This window comes from Hirsutella rhossiliensis (genome assembly GCF_020360975.1).
Source record: "Hirsutella rhossiliensis strain HR02 chromosome Unknown scaffold00014, whole genome shotgun sequence".
In the NCBI taxonomy this organism is placed as follows: Eukaryota; Fungi; Ascomycota; class Sordariomycetes; order Hypocreales; family Ophiocordycipitaceae; genus Hirsutella; species Hirsutella rhossiliensis.
In genome coordinates, this window is record NW_025408680.1 from 1,376,768 (window position 1) to 1,398,207 (window position 21,440).

Here is a 21,440-nt window from a genome sequence, read left to right on the forward strand (position 1 = left end):
AGTCTATATAATACGTTTAAATATATATAGTAGCTAGTCTATTTAATTACCTATTAGACCTATACTAGATCTAGGTAGACGGCTAGGTTAAAGTACTAGCCCTATACTAAGGGACTAGTATATAATAAATAGTAGTAATTCCTATTCCCTTAACTATTTATTCTCCTAAGGTCTATATCTAGTAGAATAAAAGATAAAGAATAAGGAAAGGGATAAGTTAACCTCGACCTATAAACCCTAATATCTTCTTAGGAAGAAAGCTCTTACTTACGTACTAATAAATACTAGCTTCTTAATCGCTTATTATAGAAGAAATACTTAGGGAACTTTAGATAGAGGTAGAACTTTAACGTATTAAAGCTTAAGTAATATAGAGCTTTTATTAGCGGTTAGAAAGATACCTATTTCTAGGATATTTCCTATTAAGTTCTTATAGAAATAAAAGATAGCTAGATCGCTTACCTTAGCGGTAGGAATAACGCTTAGAGGAATTAAGAATAAAACTTCTACGATAAAACTCACTAGCTTACTTAGCCGATCGTTAAGGCCTATAAGAACGAATTAATAACCTAGAATATATTCTAGCGATAAGGCAATATTAGCTATAAATAATAGAGCTATATATAAATCGGTATAGTATAGCTTCCCCCGCCCTACCTTAGCTACCTTTATTAGAAGGATAAAGCCCTAGAAGTTTACTAAACTATAACGACTAAAATAAAAAAGAACCTTTAAATAATACTACCTTTAGTAGTACGTTCGCGATAATAACCTTAGCGAACTAGCTAGTAAGCTTAATTATAGAAGAAGCTTTTATAAAACTACTAGTAAAAGCTATAGTAAGAGAAACTAAGGATAATACTACTATAAACCCTTCTTAAGCACCCTTAGTATATATTAAACTAAAAGATATAGGGAAATTTAACCTTACTAGCCCCTTTAATATAACGTTCGATATCCTTAAAGAAACTAAGAAAACAATTATATATAAAAGTATTAATTAATTTATCGATTCCCTAAAGTAGGTAGCTATTCGCGGACTAAAATACGCTAATAAACTAGCGATATTAATCCCTAGCTTAATTCGCGGAACCGCTATTAAATAGTATTCCGGCGATCTTAGTAAATCCGACTAAGCTATACTTTATACCCTAGACTAAGGATATACCGCCTAGTATACTAAACTATAAAAACGCTTTACTATCTAGCTAAAAGTAGCGTTAAGATCTTTATAAATAGAATAATTTACTACCTTTCTTATAAAGAGAGATATAAGAAGTATATAAAAATATATAAAGGTAAAATTAAAAGTAAGGGTTAGATAGGTAGGGCAAAGAGATTTAATTCTTATAAGAGTAGTAATAAAGGTAGGGGAGTAATTATTATATTACCTTAATTATCCTTCATTCCTTTATCTAACGCCCCTCTTTATACCTATTTAGTATCTTAATTAATAAAGAAGATCCTATTTAAAGAAGCTACTATTATCCTTTTAATTACTAAGCTTTTTACTAGTTTTTCCCCTCTTTTCTAGCTATTACTAGTATATCCGTCTTATCTTTTACTACCTTTATAGGAAGCTATCGCTACTTCTACTTCCCCTTTTACCCCTACCCTCCTCTTTATACCTCCTTTTAGCTCCTTCCTTAAAACCTGTTTTTTTAGCTTCCTAGGTCCCTTATACTAAGGGATATCTCTAAGAACTATAAAATTAGGCTACGCTTTACGATAACCTTAGATATTATAAACGGAGCTAACTTTTATAGATAGATATTAAAGCTCCGCCGAAAAGTAAAAGTAGTACTATACTTAAAAGAGTACCTTACTATACTAGTTTATTAACGACTAGATATATTACTATAAGAATTATTCCGCTGACCTATTAGTCTAGAATTATTTAATACCTAGATTAATAACTATAAGTAGCTTATCTTATAGTTAGAAACTAAGCTAATAGTTAGGTTATAAGGGAAGATAAGTAATATAGTAAAAGGACGCGTATAAGGCGGATTACGTAAAACTAAGAATAAGACTATAGTAAACTTTACCCTATCTATAGCTAAACTAACTAGTTAGAAACCCTAGGAACGAGGATAATTTTAATAGAAAGGAAATATAACGACTACGTTAAGATAAAATAATCTATGCTAGGTAGATATAGGCCTAGTACTAAACTAGTTAACTAGCCCTTAAACTAGACTATAGCCTTAGGATTTAAAACTAAAGAAGGGCTCTTAAGAAAACCTAATCGTTATTAACCTCGCTTATTAGCTTTAAGCGGTACTAACTAATAACTAAGGCGGGATATATCTTTCCTAGGAAATATAAAACTAAATCCTATTTACTTAGGATAAAGGGCTAGAAGATAAGGATACTACCGCTAACGTAAGAGAAGAAACTAAAGAAATAGAAAATAAGATCCTATTTATTCCCGATATAATAGAAGTAGAACTTATAAGACCGAGTAGTTTACTTAGAATACTAAGGAACTAGCTAACTATAAGAGTAGCGCTATAGACTAAAATATCGGATCTAATAAAGCCGTCTTAGTTTATATATACTTAGATATCTATCTTTAAAACTAAAGGCTTAGACTAACTATTAAACGTATATATAGACTTTAGTATTATCGCGAAGCGTGGCTTAATTTCGTAGTTCTCGGAGATATCCCTTAGTACGAGGGACCTAGGAAGCTAAAAAACAGGTTTTAGGGAAGGAGCTAAAAGGAGGTATAGAGAGGAGGGTAGGGGTATAAGGGGAAGCAGAAGTAGCGATAGCTTCCTATAGAGGTAGCGAGAGATAAGACGGATATACCGGCAACGGCTAGAAAGGAGGAGAAAAACCGGTAAAAAGCTTAGTAGTTAAAGGGATATTAGTAGCTTCTTTAAGTAAGATCTTCTTTATTAATTAAGATGCTAGACGGGTATAAAGAGGGGCGTTAGATAGAGGAAAGAAGGATAATTAAGGCAATATAATAATTACTCCCTTACCATAATTACTGCTCCTATAAGAATTAAATCTCTCTGCCCTACCTATCCGACCCCTTACTTCTAATTTTACCTTTATATATTTTTATATACTTCTCGTATCTCTCTTTACGAGAGTTATAAGCCTAGGAGGAATAGTATTCCTATACCTTCCGGCTACTATAAAAGGCACCTTTCTTATATCCCTCGTAGCTTCCTTTTACCCCTCTTACTAGAAAAGCCGATTTTTAACCGACTCTTCTACCCCCCCTCTTTTATAACGATAACGAAAACCGACTCCTCTACCGTCCCTACGGTCCGTAGGACGATTCTTATAGAGCCCTAAGATTAGGATAAGTAGGTAAAGGAGCTCCGGGCTCGTATAGATAGAACTATCTATAATTTAGTCTTCTCTAATAAGCAGGACCCTCTCGAGCCCCCTCTTTATCCTAGGGCAACGGACTTTATAGAGGGAGCTTCTCTCTTCTCCGAGCTAACCTCTATATAATAGAGAGCTTTTTCTACTACCTTAGGCGACTACGAGAGTCACCGAAAGGAATACCTTTACGAGACGAAGCTACTAACGGCTGCTCGTACGGCGATAACGGAATCCGTTAGTGCCGTAAAGCTAATTACTCTTCGAGAGGAAGAGACTCCTAGGCAGTAGCTTTTAAAGCTCGAGACCTCGATAGCTCCCTCGAGGGGCTATATAACTAACCGGATTAGGAAGACCTATACGGCCCACCTAGGAGCCTTTTCTGCTAGGAACCTACTAGCTTCTTCGTAGCTAGCTAAGTAGGAAGAAATCCTCGAGGAAGCTAACTAATACTTCCTTATAGAAGCTCTTTCCGGCTAGTAGCTACGGGATATATCTCTACTAATAAAGCCTATTAGTAACGGTTACTCGACTATCTTTCGAGAAGCTAGCTAGGAACTAGATAAAGAGGCTGCTAGAGTGCAATAATAAGCAGTCTTGTTCCTTCGTGGCTAGTACTCGACCTAGACGGCTCGACCTGCTGCCCCTGCAGCTGCTGCAGCCCCTGTTGCTGCGGTTCCCGCTGCTGCTGCTGCGGCTGTTGCCCCTCCGGCTCTACCTCCCTCGAGAGCCTTAACACCGTTATTAACGGCTGCCCCGGTCCCGGCCCCGGCTCCGCCTCTTACTCCGGGCCCGGCCCCGGTCCCGTTAGTTAGACAGGCCCGACTAGTCCCCTAATAGACCTTTTAGTCCGTTAGTTAAAAAATCAGGGAACTAATCGAAATCGAACCTCTTCGTTAAAATTAATAATAAGGGGTAAAAAGGGGGGGTTTTTAAGTAGACCTTCTAGATCGGGACGAGGATTCCTCGAAGAAATAGAAGACTAGACGACGAAACGGCTGCCTAGCCTATAAATCCCTAGGCCATCGATTATTATAATGCTAGTAGGTCTTCGAGGAAAACCGACCTAAAGGATTTAACCCTTTAAAGAGGCTATAAGAAATAATATAATAGTCTCTTAAGGAGGACCCCTTGTTATAGAAGAAAATAGACGAGATTCGGGTTGCTAAGAAATAGCAACTAACGCCGCTGCCCTTATTCTAGCCGTAAATTTAAGGGAAAATCGTTAGTATAGTAAATCTAGCATTTATCTTCCCTACGGATTAGTAAGACTAACCGTTAGGACCCTCCGACTATCCCCTACGAAAATCAGCTATCCTTAACTTTAGTACTTCCCTCGATATCTATAATATACTCTTACGATTCCGGTCCTTTAAGAAGGCACGGAGGGAATACCTTATTGCCGGGGAATTAACTATATAGATAGAGGGGTATAGAAGGGTGAATTTCACGATAAATTTACCTAATAGATCTATGCGAATTCTTCGAAGAAAAAGGGTAGCTTTTTGCCCTCGATTTTTAACGAGCCTAATTTCCTTCTACCTTCTTCGAGAGGAAGGAATCTTCTAAGATATAACGTCTAAGCCTACGAGGCTAGTCTAGAAGAATTAGACTATTAGGCTTATCGAGGAGAAATTCGGTTAATTCGTTCTTAAATTCTAACCTATTTATAGGAAGGAAATACTTAAGAAGTTAGCTTTCCCTACTAGGAGGAATAGGTCTACTATAAAAGACCCTCTTCTAGCAGCCTAAGGAGACAGCATTCTTTAGCACGTATAACTCGGTCACCCGGGCCCCCTAGCTTTATATAAGCTAGGCCAATAATAGGGCATACAAATAAGGGGCCTAAAGACCGTCGAATACGAACACTACGGCTAAGGAAAGACTAGGAGACGAATTTCTAGACGAACGCTTTTATAGCCGGACTAGCCGTATAAGGAAATTTAGGTCGACTAGACCGACGTCTCTAGGGATTAGGAAAGCTTCGTTAGGGTAATGTTTTTTATAGACGCCTTTTTAGGGATAGTTTTCCCCTATTTCTTACGGACCTACCTAAGTAAGTATAACTAGTCTGCCCTCTAGGACTTCGTTAACTAGATAAAATCCTACTTTAGCTACGAGGTAAAAAAGATATAGTCTAATAGAGAGCTATTTACGAAGGATATCTTAAATTAGCTTCGAAAAAGTAGTATTTTACCCCTCCCGTTAGCACCGAATACCTAGGCCTAGAACGGAGGGGCAGAAAGATTAAGGGGTGCTATAATAGAAAGCGCCCGTACGATAAGACTTACTATAAAGCTTCTACACGACCTTTAGAGGGAAGTCGTTAAGACCGCCTATTACCTTTAGAACCGGACCCCTAGGGACCCTAAGGACCCTAGGGAACTAAACTAAGGAATAGACTAGAAATCCCCCCTTAAGCTCTTTACGAAGAAGAGGGCCTCGCTAGCCTACCTTCGTGCCTATAGCTATAAGGCATACGCAATAACTACCGATATATAGCTAAAAAGGAAGAAGAAAAGAAAGCTTAATCCTAGAGCCTTTATTAGTTACCTCGTTAGTTATAATTCTATAAATATCTTCCGGATCTAGATTCCTCTTCTACGGAAGGTTATTTCGACTAGGGATATAATTTTCGACGAATCTAGCTTCTTCGACGGAAAGAAGGATTAATAGCCCCTCTTACTCTCTTAACGTTAGCTAATTTAAAAGATTTAAATCCCCCCTTCCTAATAGTCTTAAGAAGAGGTCCTAGATAAGGAAACGGAAGAAGAAACCGACGTCGAAGTAGTCGAGGATAACGCCGACTTCGAAGAAGAGGAAGCTGCTAGATTAGATAATCTAGACGAAGAAGGAGACTATAGGAAAGCGGTAGAGCTAGAATACGCCTACCTACCAACGCCTCCTCCTATATAAGAAGAAGATCTAGAAGCAGCTTTTTTAGTTAGTCTTCCTATCTCGACCCTTAAGGGGGTAGGAAAGGCACCTCTCTTAAAGGATTACCCGGCTGCCTTTATATCCCTACTTTAAGAAGCAAAGGAAGGTATAGGGCCCGATACGGATACTAAAGAAGACTAACCTCTCCCTTATTTTAATCGTTTTTCTGACTTCTACCTAACGCTAATAGAGGACGGTTCCTACGGAGCGCTTATAGTAGGCCGGCTCTTTAAGCCATAGCTATTAGCAAGGAAGGTATATAAAAGAGACCTCCCGGACCTACTAGTAAACTAGAAGCAGCTAGAAAAACACCCCTTTAGAGACTAGTTTTTCTAGGCCTAGAAAGACTACCTAGCCTTATACGAAGAGATAGGTCTTTCGAAGAGGTCCTTAAGGAAAAGGCAAGAGGAAAATAGGTCCTTAGCTATAAGTAGGTCTTTATCTATAAGACTAATAAACACGGCTTCCTTTAAAAGTATAAAGCCCGGCTAGTTATCTATAGGAATTAATAGGAAAAAAGGGATCTTCCTACTAAGGCAACTACCTTAGTAGGGATGTCTTTTCGGACCCTTATAGCTATAGCAGTAGAATTCGACCTCGAGCTCGAATAGATAGATATAGTTAACGCCTTTATTAACTATCTACTTAAGGAAGAAGAAGAAGTTATCTATATACGCCTTCTACTAGGCTTCTAATAGCTAGGAAAGGTTCTATAGCTTAGGAAAGCTCTATACGGACTACGAAGATTACCCCTTCTTTAGTAATAGCATTTAATAGGTTCCCTCGAAGCTATAGGCTTTACGAAAGTCCCTTAGGAACCGTGTATAATATAGAAGGGTAAAATCATAGTCTTCTTCTACGTCGACGACATTATCTAGGCCTACCCGAAAAAGGAAGAAGTAACTACTAGGGAAGCTATAAAAGGCCTATAATAAAGGTATAAGATAACTAGGCTAGGGGAGCTAAAGTAGTTCCTAGGGATACGAATCCTTAGGAATAGGTCCTAACGGACTATCTAGCTTACCTAGGACGCCTATATCGATAAGGTCGCTTATAAATTCCTCCCTACTTCCCTTAATAAGAAGCTTCCTTTTATGCCTATATTAGACGAAGAGCTTTTACCTAATCTATCCTTTTAAGCTAGGGAGCAAGAGAAACACTAATATTAATAGAAGGTAGGCTCCCTGCTTTTTTCAGCTATTTCTACTAGACCGGATATCTCTTTTACGGTCTCCCGGCTAGCTAAGCATAACTAGAATCCTAGCCCTAGGCATTAAGAAGTAGTAGATAGAGCTATCCTTTATCTCTATTTAACGAGATTATATGGTCTACGCCTAGGAGGGCAGGGAAGGAAACTAGCTACCGAAATCTTCCTTTATTCGAGCGATTCGTCCTTTACGGACAATTCCTTAGACAGAAAGAGCTTATAAAGGTATATTATATCCCTTTTTAGAGGAACTATTGCTTAGAGAGCTTCGAAGTAAGCTACCGTTACTATATTAAGTATAGAGGCAGAGCTACTAGCTCTTTTAGAAGCGTTAAAAGAAGCGATTTTCCTTAGCCGGCTATTAATATTATTACGATTATAAATTCCGTCCCCGTTAGCTATAGAATGCGATAACACGCAGACTATACGAATTCTTATAGAGGAAAATAGTAAGCTATCGACCCGGCTACGGTATATCGATATCTACTAGTATTAGTTACGCTAAGAGGTCTAAAGGGGACTTATTTCAGTTTATTAGGTTCTAATAGTATCGATAAAAGCTAACGGTCTTACGAGGCCCCTACTAAAGTAGAAGCTAGCTGTCTTTTTATAGCAAATTAGGCTAGAAGACGTTCGAGAGAAGCTATCCTTAGAAGCCCGCCTTAAGAGTCTACGAGAGGAGCTAATAGCACGTAGGAGGAAGGAGACGTCTATAGCTAAAGAGAGGAATTAGGACTTATCCTAAAGGAGGGCCCCTAGCTTAATTAGGACTTATTCTTCTTAAAGGCCCCCTTTTTAGGGACTTGTCCTTAGAGAAGCCCCCCTTTCTTATAGGACTTAATTTCCTCCTTAGGCCCCTTTTTCCTAAAGTAGGTCTAAAAGAGCCTAGGGCTAAAACCCGGATTTCTTAAGTAGGGGAGAAGTATAGACTAAGACCTCCTCTATACGCTTACCGGCCTAGGTATTTAGCTTTACCCTTTCTATAAGGGCAGGCTATAGCTAAGGGGGTGTATCGCGAAGCGTAGCCTAATTTCGTAGTTCTTAGAGATATCCCTTAGCACGAGGGACCTAGGAAGCTAAAAAATAGGTTTTAGGGAAGGAGCTAAAAGGAGGTATAGAGAGGAGGGTAGGGGCATAAGGGGAAGCAGAAGTAGCGATAGCTTCCTATAGAGGTAGCGAGAGATAAGACGGATATGCCGGCAACGGCTAGAAAGGAGGAGAAAAACCGGCAAAAAGCTCGGTAGTTAAAGGGATATTAGTAGCTTCTTTAAGTAGGATCTTCTTTATTAATTAAGATGCTAGACGGGTATAAAGAGGGGCGTTAGATAGAGGAAAGAAGGATAATTAAGGCAATATAATAATTACTCCCCTACTATAATTGCTGCTCCCGTAAGAATTAAATCTCTCTGCCCTGCCTATCCGACCCCTTACTTTTAATTTTACCTTCGTGCATTTTTATATACTTCTCGTATCTCTCTTCGCGAGAAGTATAGCCCGCTTTATAATTAAGGAAGACTAGCTTAACTACTTTAACGATATAACCCTTAATATAACCTAGTAAGTCCTATTATTTAGTATAAGGAAAAGCTAAACTAAGGGTTAGGCGACCTTAATAATTAATATCCTAGGGAAATAGGGAATAAGACTCAAGGTTAGGTAATTTACTATCGGCGCTTAGGTAGTCTAGACCTTATCTATAGGATTATTACTCGGATAAGATTTCTCGGTACTAAATAAAGTCGATATCTTAAACTTTAAAGGAATAATATTTATTAGCTTATATAGTAACCTAATAGTTATAGCTCGCTTAACTTAATAGGGCGATATAATCCGTTATTAGGTTATATACTTAGCTAACGTCGACGTTCTTATATATAAGATAGAATGCTTACTAGTATAAATTAAGGATATACTAAGGGATCGTAACCTAGTATTTTTCCTAAGAGACCTATTATTAGCTTATAACTTAATCTAAGGTATAACTCTAGTTATAGCAGTTAATACTACCGCTTACCGCGTTTAATTTAAGAAAAGGCAGTACTTAGGAATACTAATAGACCTTAGCGACGAAATATAGTTTTTATAGATCGACCTACCTAAGGAAACCCTAGGTAGGGTAACTTTAATTAAAGAGCTAGCTATATAAAAGACTATAGAATATAATAAACTATACTAAGATACTAACCTATTAAAAGAAACCTTAGAAGAAGGGAGCCCTAAGTCTATTAAAAAGGAACTCCCTTTATAGATATATAAATAGACTTCGAACTATAAGATCGGGATTTTATAAGACTATAGCCTCTTAGAAATAACTACTTTAGAGGATATTAAAATCTATAATTAGGACCGTATATTAATAGAAAAGATTTAATATATAGTTGCCTCCTTCCTAGCTTTATAAAAGGACTAAGGTACTATTAAGGTCTACCTAGACTACTATATATATATTCCGCTAATAGAAAATTAATACCTATAAAAACTAGCTTTTAAGGCTTACTTACTTAGTTAAAAGGATAAAGCGCTAATCGACTAAACCTACGAGGACCTATACTAAAAGGGGTATATAAAATAAGCTATAGAGGTAACCCTATTTACTTACCCTATATTTATAGTCTAGAAAACTATATATAGTAACGAAAAAGGCTAAATAGTAATAGACCTATACGCTCTTAATAGTATAGCTATCTTAAACGCTTACTTACTAGTTAAAAGCTCTTAGTAAGTTAGTTTTAATTACTTCCCTAGCCTTACCTTTTTATATAATTACTATAGATTTTATAATAGGGCTCTTAAACATCCTTATAGACCGAACTCTATAAATACTACTTATTAAGGTCTATTATAATATACTACTAATAGTAACCGATAAATTCTTAAAAATAAAGCTCCTTATCTTAAGCTATAACTAGTTTACTATAGAAGACTAAGCTAAGGTACTATTTACTAAGTTAATACGCTATAACTAAGGGATTCCTACTTAGATTATCTTTAACTAAGAAACTAAGTTCCTTTTAGTATTCTAGAAAGGACTATAGATAGCGTATAGGTCTAAGTTACTAGTATCTATAGCTTAGTATCCTTAGACTAACGGCCTATTAAAACGACGTAACTAGGTAGTTAAAACTATACTTTAGTTTTTTATAACCGAATTCCTATTTTATTAATAGGTCGATATATTACTATTACTTTAATTTACCTTTAATAACTTTTACTCCTTAGTAATTAATACCTCTTTAAGTAAGCTACTAACTAGGATATAAATAAATAATAGTAGGCGATACCTTAGAGAAGGCCCTTTATCAATAAATAGGAAGATACTCTAAGACTAAGCTAGGATCTTAATTATACTAGCCTAGGTAGGAATAAAAAAGTAGTATAACGTAAAGTACTAAGCGCTAGAGTTTAAGCCTAGAGATTAAGTATAGCTCTAGCTAAGGAAAGGATATAGCGTAGCTAATAAATAGGTAGTAAAGTTAAAGGAACGCTATATAAGACCGTTTAAAGTCCTTAAGTAAATCAGCTATTTAGCCTACCGCCTTAACCTAGCTAGATCCTTAAATATCTATAACGTTATTTTTATTATATAGCTATAGCTAGCTAAATAACTAAACGCTCGACCTAGCCTAGAACTTAATATTAACTACTAAGAAGTTAAAAGAATCCTTAATTCTAGAACTTATAAATATAGCTAAGGGACCGCTTATATAAAATACCTTATTAGCTAAAAAGGCTAGCTAAGTAGCTATAATTCCTAGGTAGCCGCTAAGGATATTATTGCTAAAGACCTTATTAAAGAATTTAATATAAAGTAAAGAGTATTATAAGGTTATATTACTTATACCTAAAAGCTCTACGCGCGCGCTATATAATAGTATAAGCCGCTATAGCTAAGGGAGAAATAATAGTATATAGTACGCGCTATTACCGTTTAGTCTCTTAGAAGTCTAGGGATAGGTTAACTAGCTAATAAGTATTAATAAGCCGCCTATAGTAAATAGTAATCTAATTTTATATTTTAGCACCCGCGTTTATTTTTATTTTAAGAACCTAATTTCCTTTTCCTTTTATACTCCCTTTTTTATACTAAACCGCGCCCTTCTTATACCTATATTTAAGGTTCCCGCTATTTAAGGCTATAAGTATCGTAGTAAGGACTTAGTATTTCGCTAGTATTTCTCTAAATAAATCTACTACTAACCGCTACGCTTAAGCCTTAAGGGATTCCGCTAAGTAGTTTAATTATATAAAAATAAAGTAAAGCTCTTCTATAACCTTAAGTCTAATATAGCCGCTTTTACTAAGTAAAAATAAGATAATTATAGTATATATACTAACTACCGCGACCTCCTTACTAAAGAAGGATATAATCTTAACGTAGGCTTAGTAGAAAATAATATATACTACGCCCCTTTATCTCTTCCCCCGCTTAAAGCCCGCGACCTATATAAACGTAACTAGCTATACTTCTCTATACCTTATAGCGCTACTACCTATTATATTACTAGTATAACTCCTATAACTACTTAAACTAATAAGAATATAATATTAACTATCTAACTATAGTAAGTTAGCGCTTTTTATCGCTATAATCCTAGTACTTCTTTATATATTTACTTTAATAACTATACTTTATTACTATTAAGCTTTAGTAATTTATTTAGCGACTCGCTACTATTAGTTTTAGGTATTATTAGAAAAACCCTTAGTACCCCTTATAATACTTATAGGTAGTTTACCCTATTATTTAATAAGGATAAGCTTCTCCTTTTATTACTACGCGACCTAGATAGGGCTATCTTCCTTAATAAAACTAAGATAATAACTAGCGCCCTTAAAACCGTATAGATTACTACTATCTTAGCTAACGTCGTTAATAAGCTCCTATCTAAATAGGTCGCCTTTATAGACGCTAAGATACTTAAGATTATCGCTACTATTATTAAAGCGAAGTACCTCCTTACCTATTTAAAGATATTTAAGGCCGTTATTATAGAGGAGTATAAGGCTATTAATATACTAGGAATATATAAGTTTAGGGAGAGCCTTAAGCGCACCCCGCCTAAACTTAGAGGATCTAGTATAGTAGACCTTACCTTTAACGAGCTATTAAGGAACCTATTTACTAAACGCTTACTTACCGCCGCTATAGCCCTACCCTTTACTCCCTTTAAACGAGCTAACTTATTTACTAAGGAATAGGCCCTAACGCTAGTTTAATAAAAGCTTAACCCCTTCTAGGTTCTAAGCTATAGAAAACCTAGACTATTCCCTATTATACCTTTCGTAGTATACTATAAACCCTAGCCGATATAGATAGCTATATAGGTATTATTTACTCTAAGTTAAAAGTACTAGTTTATAGATCCTTAAACGTAGCTATAATTTAGGTAAATTTATTTACTACTATCTATAAGGAGGCTAACGCTAACCTCTTACTTAGCTAGTACGCCGCCCTTATTAGAGTGCCTACTAGCTTTATTTATTAGTTCGCTTTCGCCGCTTACCTTTTAGTCGACTCGCCTAAGCTTACCGCGGTATATTAAAGAGCGGCCCGCGTTAGCTCCTTATATACGCTAGTAGCGGCCCGCTCTTATATAGCTAACGTAATAGCTTATTTTAACTTATTAAACTAAAAGTTTACTAACGTATACCTAAGTAGGTTCTAGAACCTAGGCCTAACTATATAGGCACTAGTAGTAGTAATCTATAACTAGATTTTAGCCTTTTATAATAGACTAGCTATAATACTCTTAGTAGAACTAGTCCTAAATAACGCCTATAGCGTGCCTATTTATAGAGCCTTTAATATATAGGATGCCTTAGACGATATACTAGTAGGCCCTAAGGAACTAATAAAGAAGGAGGCTAAGGAGGAGATTCCTTGCCCTACCCCTACCCCCGCGGTATAAGACTATCGGTTACCGGTTTAGCCTTATTATATCCTTAGTCTTATTTGTTTTTTTACTAGCTTAGCTATAAAGCGCCCTTAGTTATAATTAGTTTTCCCTAGCTTAGCTATACTACGCCCCTAGCCCTACTTATTTATTACCCTAGCTTAGCTACCTAGCGCCTTTAGTTTTAGTAGTATTTTACTCTTAGCTTAGCCGCCTCGCGCCCTTAGTATTAGTTATACTAAGTTATATTTTAGATAAGATATAAGTTATCCCTTATATTAACCTTAGAAATCTATATAACTTTACTATAATACCTTATTAGCGTAACTCTTACTTAAATACTATAGGAGACTAATAGGGATATTAGTTAATTCTTTTACCCTAGGTATTTATTATAGGATACCTTAAAGTCGATAATCTAGGTACTTATAATAATATCGGCCTCTTTTAAGGAAGTTACCCTTAACTCCCTAAGGCTTACTATAAAAGAAGGAACTTAAAAGCTACTAGGTAAACTCTAAGAAATTACTTAGAAATCCTAGAAACGATAACTAAGTAGATTATATAGATATTCTATAGAGATTTCCCCTAAGGATATATTATATAAGGAATATACTACGATTTCCTAAGTAATAATAGCTCCTTAAGGATTATACTAATATTTCCTAAAGAAGTTACTATAAGAATATAGCGGGGAAATTATAAAGAAATACCTATACTTACTTAAGGAAAATACTAGGAAATACCGCTAATACGCTATATTACTATCGTACGATTATAAGGTTAAGATATTACTTAGTTAAAGCTCTAAGTAAGGTCTTACGCTCGCTATAGTATATATATAGAAGATAGAGAACCTATTAGATCTTAAGTAGCTAGAAAAGAATATAGATAGTTATTATTACTCTTACTTTAACTTATAAGACCGGTAGCTAGTCTATTTTATTACCTATTAGACCTATACTAGATCTAGGTAAACGGCTAGGTTAAAGTACTAGCCCTATACTAAGGGACTAGTATATAATAATAGCGCCTCTTAGTAAAGTTCTCTTTCTTTACTACTATTATTAAGCGTAGTAGACTAGTCTAATAAAAAGAAGTATTAAAGGAGGGTAGTAAGGGGCTAGTCTTTTACTAGTTAATATAGTAAAGCCCTTAATAAGCCCCTTTATCTTATAATAGCTAAAGATATTATTAACGCTACTAAAGAAAAAGAACCTTAGCTCTTAGATAAATAATAATACCTTTAAAATACTAAGACGATTATAAGAAGTCTATAGCTTTATTATTAACCTAGTAAAGCGCGGTAGAGCTAACTATATAACCTAAGTACTTTTTAATAAAATTAGCCGCTCTCTTAACTATTAGAATTTATAGCTTATAATAGTATAGCTATATAGATAATAACTTAAGTACTAAGTATATTATCTATAGCCTTAAAAGTAGAAAAAGATACTATAAGACCTTAATAGTAGCTTTATACGTATTAAATAAGTCCTTAAAATAAGAAAACGGCTTAAACGTATCCTTAAGCTATTTACTATTATAATAGCTAATTAGAACGTAGATTTTAAAGCTCTATATAGTAGCTAGTAGCTTAAATAGCTAGAAAATAATAAATTAATCTATTACGATATTAAAATATAGCTTTAATTACTATTAAAAGGTGCCCTTTTTACTATAAAAAGGGTACTAAAAGGGGGGTATACTATAAGCTAGGTAGCTAACGTTATTAAAGAGAGCGCGGGCCTTAGTATTAAGACCTAAGGTATATAAGTAAAGTAGGTCGCGGAGGGCCTTACGTCGACGCGGAATATAAAGCTCTAAGTATAGGCTAACGTTATACTATAGCGCTACGGCGGCCGGTTCGCGATATACCCTATCTTTACCTTCCTTATCTTTAATATAGGTATACGGTCTAAGAACCGCTAGGCTAGTATACTAAGCGTTATAAGGAAGAACTTTATTAGGGTTAAGGGCCTATTAAAGTTATTAATAGCATAGAGGCTCGAGGTAGTAAGGGTCGAGCTCGAAGTTATAAGTAAGACTAGCGACGATAAGGTAAAGGAGCTCCTTTAGTCCCTCTTTATATTCGGCTACTAGTAGCCGATATTAAAGGAGAGCCGCCTTAGTATATAAAAGAAGATACTATCCTTTATTATAAGGTATAGGGTACTAGCTATCTAGTTTACGCTAACCTAAACGATATTATAAACTTAGTAAAGTTACGGCTAGTAGTATATAGCTACTATAATATAGATAAGGCTAAGGCCTTCCTATAAGACCTAGGGACCGCGTATAAGCGGACGCGGCTAGCTATATTAGACCTAACGAGCTCGGCCGTCTTCTTTTACTAAGAGATAGCGCTCTTCTTTAAGTACTATATTAACGTTAAGGAGGAGTCGGTATTTAAGTATATCGGCGTATACTATAAGGCGGTTAAGATAAACGAGCGAGGCGCTCTCTATATCTACGGGCTCCTCTAGCTAAGGGGCAATACTAGCCTTAGCGAGGCGCTCGCCGGCCCCGATATAGATAAGTAGGCGGCGTACCGGGATCGTATCGTCCGCTACGTAGATAGCGTCTTCTCTAAGATAAGGCGGCCGCCTTAAGACGCCCCCTAAAAAAACCCCTAAGCCCCTATCCGACGTAGGCTAAAGGGCCCGAGCTAAACTAAGGCGGTAGGAGCTAGACATAGAAGGTTACTACGCCGTATAAGCGGAGCGGTCGGCTACGGCGGATATATTATCGCGGCTTAACGACGTCGCGCGCTTTACGGACACCTTTAATAAGGAGGCTAACTTCTACGCTAGCGCGACGTAGATCTATACGTATAGCGCGACCTACGTAAAATACTTACTCGGCGCGAGGGCGCGGAAGGGGAACCTTTGCCGGTTTAAGGCGCCGTAAAAGCTAGTAGAGAGGACGGCGCTAATAGCGGACGGGGTGCTCGAGATCCGGCAGATATATAGTATAGTAAACTAGTAGAACCGGGCGATAGTAGTAATACTATAGTATAACTACGATATCTCGTTTATCGCGACGTAGCGTAATACTATAGCCTTAATCTACTATATTACTAACTACTTATCCCTTACCCTTCTTTTAGTAGTACCTTTTTTTTAGTAACGTAATTAAAAAAAATCCCTACTAAAAGTCTATTACTTAAATTATATAAATTATAAGTAAAACTTAAAATATAAATATAAAAATTATATTATTTTATAGAGAAATTAACGTTACTACTTATATAAGTGCTTTCTTACTACTCTTTTATATTTAGTAGTAATAGGAAGGGCCTTAAAGTCCGCTTTAACTTTAATTACTATAGCTATCTCTACCTTTAAGACCTCCTCCTTCTTAGTCTTAGAATTTAGTATAATAAGTATTTCTTAGCTTTTAATTATAAGAATAGCTTCCTTAGCTATTAAAGCTTTACTAAGAGTTATAAACCGTTTATTTAGGTTTAGAATCGCTCTCCTCTTCTTACCTCTCTATAGCTAAGCTACTTTTACTTCTAGCTTTATAATTCTATTACTATACTTAGTAAGCGTTTATTTTTAGGCTTTAAAGCCTCTAGCTATTATAGCGTAATATCTTTAAGTACTAAGCGTCTTATTCTTACTAAGATTATAAATCTAGCGGCCGCTTCTTAGTATATCGCTAGAAGCTAAAAGTAGTATAGACTTTAGAGATATCTCTACTATATACTTTAAGGAACGAAAGGTTCTTTTTTTTATACCTTAAGGAACGAAAGGTGCCTTAAGGAATAAAGAGATAAAAGGATCCTTCTTCTACCCCCTTTATAAATATAGACCGCTTACTACCCCGTGCCCTTCCTAGCTACTCTTTACCGCTACTTGCCTTAACCCTAGCTAAGCTACTACTTCCTCTCTCCCTAGGCCGCCTACTCCGGCCCTTATCTTCCTAGGCCGTAAACGTAGCTAAGGCGCCCCCCTAAAAGATATATATAGCCGCCGCTTACTTTATTACCGAAACGAACTAGAGAAGCGATAATAGAGGAAGCCTATCTATCTTATAAAGGAGTTTATAACTAGTACCTTAGCTCTTACCGCGGCCTTTAAAAAAGAATCTAACTTTATTACGTATTATTACTAAGTATACTCCTATATATATACCTACCTTAAGTATTCTCTAAAGTAAATCGCCGAATAGGGTATAGATCTATAGAGATAGATAGCCTACCGCTTTAAAGTACTATAGAAGAACTTAGCCGTAGAAATAAAACGAATATATAAGAATTAGGGTTATAAAAGATAGGTATACTAACTTAGTTTAAGAACGGGGGCCTTTAGTACTACCGGGCGCGTTAATACTTACCGCCGGCTAACTAATACTTTAGTCCGTTCCTTAAGGTAATAGTAGACCCTAGAAGGGGCTGGTCTCCTATTTACCTAGGCCGCTTACCCGCTCTAACTATGCTCCGGCCGGTCGGCGGGATAGGGCCCTTACTACTATCGAAAGGACCGTCCGGCGAGAACCGTTTAATCCTATAAGAGATATAGGTACTAGCCCCTTACTTTATAAACGCTATCTCTTACTAGCCGGACTAAAGGTCTTAATTATAACCTAAGTACTCCGTAAGCCCTTTAATCTTCTACGCTAGATTCTAGCTAAGCGCCGGTAATAGACTATTCCCCTCTTACTTCCTCCTAGCTCCCGTTTATAGTACTATATCGCGAGAATACTTAGCTACTATCGTATTAAAGAGGTTTACTATACCTTAAGGGATCTTAAATTATAGGCGTCCTATCGGCGCTAGTCTTATTAGCGCCCTTTACTACTTACTAAAGTCCCTTACGATAAGATCCTTTATATCTTATAAGATATAGACCGCTAGCGCCCTAAAGACCGAACCCGCCGCCGTAAAGCTTAATCTTAATATACCGTATAGACGCCGCCGCTTACTACTTTAATACTAAAACGACTTAAATAAGAGGAAGCGCCTCTTACTCTACCGCTAATATAGCTAAGGCGCTCTCTTAAGAGACCCTAGCTAATATAAGAAACCGTTTAACTTTAATAAGACTCTATTAAATCTATACTATATTACTATAACGCTACTTTCCGCGTTAAGGAGTAGGTATTATTAATAAGATCCTAGTATAACAAAGTTCTAGTTGCCCTTTATAAGGAATAGTATTCCTACTATAAATAAAGCAGCTATAATATACTCTCTTAATTATATAAGCTAATAAGTAGTATATTAATTATAGATAAAATCCTATCCTATAGAGTAAGAATCGCTTATTATTTTACATATTATTATATATTAAATAGGTTGCCGGTTATCGTATAATCGGGAATCGAAGGAATAGAGCTAGCTTAGAATACTAGCTAAGACCTCTTAAAAATACTAGTACGACTAACCTCCTTTAAATATAAATATTAGTAGAATAAAGATACTTCTAGCTATACTTAAGGTATTACTAAATTTCTTAGTCTTAAGGCTATACGGCAGCTTAAATCTAGTCTTAAAAGGTTTTTCCGTTTAGCTATAATTATCTATATAAAGTAGTATATTTACTAGTAGATAGAAAAAGAATAATTAACTTAAATACCTCTTCTATATACTAATATACTATTAATAAATTCCGTTAAAAATCCTGCCTTATACTCCTTCTTCCCTTCTATTATATAGTCTTATATAATTCCTTAATTTTCTAAAATTCCGCTTTTACTTATATACTTTAAGGCCCTTTAAGCAAAGGCTATTAAATCTTTTTACTAAGTATTTACTAAAGAATAAACGTTGCTAGTTTCTACTATGTTTTCTACTATAAGAAGACACCGCTTTATAAACTCGCTACTATATAGTAAAGGGGTCGCTTATCGCCCTTTATATTATACGAGACTAGGACTATCTAAGAGTATAGTATATACTTTTTATTATATAAGGGCGCTAGAGTTAATATATACTATAAGTATTACGTTAGCTTTAATAAGGGCCGCCTACTTAAGGCCTACTCGGTTAATAATATAGCTCTCGGTTATAAGTATTAGTACCTTAAAGAGCTTAATAACCTCTCTCTTATTAAATAGAGACTTATTACCTTATATATACCTTTTAGTTATATTACTAAGTTTATAGTTAATAATAAGACCTATTTAAGAATTAGCTACTATAAGTATATAAAAGGATATATTATTATCCTTCTAAATAAAGTAAACGATCTTATAGCTATAATTCCTTTTTATCCCTTACTATAAGCTATTAAGAATATCTATATCGCTTAGAGCGGTTTAAGTAAGCCTAGCTCTATAGATATTAAATACTTACTTTAAGTATATAAATCTTAAGTAATAGCTACCTTAGTATAGCTATAAAGGAATAACCTACTTTATAAGGATATTATAATTAACTAAGTAAAGATAAACGGCTAATAGTATACTAATAGCTTTAATATCTTAACTCTTATTATAGACCGTATATAAAGAGAGGAACTATTAACCGTTAAAAAGATATAAATAAACTATATAGTCTTAGATACTAATTAAGGCTTAAAGGAAAATAGCTTTAAAATTATTAATAAATAAGTAAACTTAATTAATCTTACTTTCGCGGCTAAATTATATAATTTAAACTATACTCTATTAACTAAGTAGCTTTAATCCTCTCTTAGTAAGCTAGTAACTCTTATTATTAACTTAGCTACTATTAACTAGGAGGTAAATACTATTTATAAGACGTCTACGTTTAGTATATTTCTTCTTAATAGACTAGCTACCTTTATAAGGACTAATAAACTATTATTTCTAGCCGATATTACTAACGCTAATCTAAATTAATATAGTAACTCTATACTATACGTTATATAAGTCTAAACTATAAGAGACTAGCTATTTATCTAAGTAGAGCGTAGTATAGATTTTATAGATAACCTATATAAAGATTTCTTCCCTTAAATATTTCTAAAGCTTTTTCTATAAAGAAATAGCGGCTAGAAATTAAAGGGCAGCTTAAGTTATAGCTAATAAAGTAGTACCGGCTACTATTATCTAAATTACTTACTTATTTACTAGGCTAGATATATATTATAATAGTATAGAGGCTAATTTACTACCTATCTTATCTTTTATTTCTTAGTATTTAATACCTTACTTTACTCTTTTAACTACTATATTAATATAATTTATATTACTAAAGATTCCTTCTATATACTTAAGTAAGCGTATATAAACTTAATAAAGGACCGACTAAAGAAGGCTAAGGTAGAGATATAAGAGATAAGAACTATATTAGACCTTAATATATTAGTCTTAATTTATAAGCTATTAATTTTTAGTTATATATAGCTGCTTTAGAATAAATCCTATTTACTTTTATAAATAAAGATCTAAGCTTTTAATATCCGGGCTACTATACCTATAATTTAATATACTATTAGTACTAATAATATTAATAATCTAGTAAAGATAAAGCTTACTATTTATAGGCTATACGATTATAACTCTATAAAAGAGCTTTTAGTAGATCTTTATAAAAAGTATAATATAATCGCCCTAAGTACTATAGATCCGGTTAGCTTAGCTATCTTTTTTTATTAGGAAATATACTTATTTTTTGATAAGTAGATAAATATAGGCTAAGAGTTAATACTTAGGAAGGTTAGCTATTACTATATAATAGTAGAAATAAATAAGTATAGTAAGCTTTACTTATATAGACTTCTTTAGCTAAATAGTAATATATTATTACTAAACCTAATAGATAATATAACTAACCTTATAAAGAAAGTATACTATACTTAAGTAATCTAATATATAAACTTTATCTTTTATAAGTATTTAAATAAAGATACTAGAAAAGCTATATAATAAAAGAGGAAACCTATCTACCTTATAAAGGAGGTTATTATTAATACCTTAGCTTTTACCGCGGCCTTTAAAGAAGAATCTAACTTTATTATATATTATTACTAAGTATACTCCTATATATATACCTACCTTAAGTATTCTTTAAAGTAGATCGCTAAATAGGGTATAGATCTATAAAGATAAACGGCCTACCGCTTTAAAGTACTATAGAAAATAATTAA